The sequence below is a fragment of the Triticum aestivum genome, chromosome 1A, assembly GCF_018294505.1.
Source record: "Triticum aestivum cultivar Chinese Spring chromosome 1A, IWGSC CS RefSeq v2.1, whole genome shotgun sequence".
Lineage (NCBI taxonomy): Eukaryota > Viridiplantae > Streptophyta > Magnoliopsida > Poales > Poaceae > Triticum > Triticum aestivum.
The window spans coordinates 521,137,683-521,140,321 of record NC_057794.1 but is presented as its reverse complement, the minus strand read 5'-3'; the positions used below and the strand labels follow the sequence as shown (position 1 = coordinate 521,140,321).

Below are 2,639 nucleotides of genomic sequence, written 5' to 3'. Positions count from 1 at the left end.
GTATGAGAAAGAGCAAATATGTTCAGGTAATCCAAGTTCAGTTAGTAATTTAGTTTCATATCGTTGAGTAAGGTTTCTTAACTGTTTTTACCCTTTTATTTTGTTTCAGACAATGTTGAGGAACTCGGTAACTGGTAACTGCTCGGTCAGCTTAGGAGTAACGATTAATCGGTGAATCGGCCTATTAACTGGATTAATCGGTCGAACATTAATCGGTAGATTAAATAGGAATTTAGCAACATATATCCAAAAAATTATGTATTGTACCACACTCCAATGCTCCTAGCTATATGATATAGCAAAATATGGTACTATAGGCATATGAAAATAAAAATCATAAACAAAATCACAAGAGGTAAAATTATTAACCGGATATAGGAAATAACAAACAATATGCATCCAACATATCAAGATAAATAATTAAATATGCAGCCACACAGTATGCAATCCAACATGTCAATATAAATGTCAGCCACACAAATAGGGAATACAAAATAAATGGCAGCCACACAATAGGCATCCACATGTAAAGATAAATAGCAGCCACACAAATAGGGAATAGTGAATATAATTCATAATAAGGTTCACAAGACGAATAGGTAACAAGGTCCAGATAAGTTCAGCCATATAGATAGAAATAGCCAAATAAGTAACAAGCTAACAAGGTTCGGCCACACACATAGAAATAGGTATCAAGGTAATAAGGATTAAGAACATAAGGTTCGGGCACACAAATAGCAAGCAAAATAAGTTCGCGACGAATGGCTCAAGGCTGCGGGGGCTCCTCCTCCTGATCATCATCTTTGGTTGCCATCACCCCATCATCATCGGACTCGTAATCGATTTCATCATCCTCCATATCTACCCCATGATCAGATTCATCATCATCATCCTCAACGTATTCTTCAACTTCATGAAGTTCTCTAACTCATGCACTCCTACGAAGCTCTGTAGGTTCGCTTTCCTCCATTGCTTCATCAATGATGTTGTATGGCACCCCCGTAGTGGGATCAAACTCATCATCAATGTATGCATCTTCGCATATCCAATCTTGTGCTCGTGACGCATCTTCACCAAGAAGAACATCACTAGAAGAGGATAACTTCTTTCTTTTATCAATCATCCTTCCATTGAATTGGATATAAACTAGATTGTCCCTACGGGCCACATCTAGTTTATTTCTCCTCTTTGCATCTACCTACAAAGTGAAAATGGAAGCCTCATGAAATAAATTATGAGAAGAATATTCAGATTTGACTAATTGTGAGAAGAATATTCAGATTTGACTAATTGTGAGAAGTCTAAGAGTTAACATTTCAAAAGTGCTCCAATTTCTTTCACATCCGGATGAACTTGTGGTCAAGTTGAGTATCCTTATGGCCATGTGTTGCAATGTGGGAGTTTGTAATCCATAAGTTGACCACCAATCACCTACAATTTGAGACAAGTGAAATAACATGCAATCAGCCCATAATTTCATAAATGTCATAATAAGTCTTTTTTACTTTGAGAACATGCTTACCGGCATCGAAATTGTTATTATCCATTGCTTTCAATGCAGCCACCTTCCCAAACATACCCTCTTTCTTTTTAAACTTGGTGAAGTCAATGTTAAACACCTTATTTTGCTTCATGTCATCATCATGATAAAATGTCTCCATGACTTCCATAAGCGCAACCACTACCTCCACATCCGTAAAGATGCTCGGGTCAGCATAACTATATTTGGGATTCAAGATGTATGCTGCCATGTGCAATGGAGAATCCAGCCTCCCACTCATCTTGGTATTCATGAAATTAGTGATCACCAAATAGTCTTTTTTTGAATTTTCAACAGCAACCTTGATTTCCCTTTTTGCACTTATTAGTTCTCCATACATAGAGGCCATAGATGGACCATCCCCATCAGCCAACCGAAGCACCTTCACCAATGGCTCAAAAACCTTGCAAGGTAACATAAAAAATGATCAAATTAGTCATATAAGCAGGTTCAAACAGCCCCAACATTAGAAATGCACAAGTTACAACTACAAGTATGACTACTTTACTAGATGCAAACAGCCCCAACGTAGAAATACATAGATGCAAACACCCCAACATATGACTAGATGCAAACAGCCCCCATAAACATGCCTTGATGCAAAGTGATACATTTTTCCAAAAGCCCCTACTCACTATTGTGGCGTTGGCCGCCTTGCCTTTCACCGCTTTTGTGTGCTTGCATGCTTCCCATTCATCACTACAAACCATTGCCCTTAGTTCTTTCTTTTTAGAAACCAAACTTTGCAATGTAAGAAATGCCGAAGCAAATCGTGTCACCCCCGGTCTAACAATGTCTCTTTTTTTCGTGAAAGACCTCATCAAGGACAATGTTTTATGATGTGCATAAAGAAAAATTGTCATTTGCTTAGCTTTGGTGATTGTAGGGCCAAATTGCTTTAGCTTCCCAACTGCTTCTACCATCAAATTGAGGGTGTGAGTTGCACATGAGCTCCAAAAGATCTTTGGCCATTTTCCTTTGAGCATCTCCTTTGCTCCCATGTTGTTGGAAGCATTGTCCGTGACCACTTGCACAACATTTTCAGCACCTGCAAGATGGAAAATCTCAAAATCAGCGCCTACAACATTATGAAAATCAA

General features: G+C 38.3%; 1 pseudogene; it reads right to left on the bottom strand.

Annotated features, from left to right (window-relative positions):
* Positions 1-766: 766 nt before the first annotated feature.
* On the bottom strand, positions 767-1,384 carry LOC123171776 (uncharacterized; annotated as a pseudogene).
* Between the last annotated feature and the right edge of the window lie 1,255 nt (positions 1,385-2,639).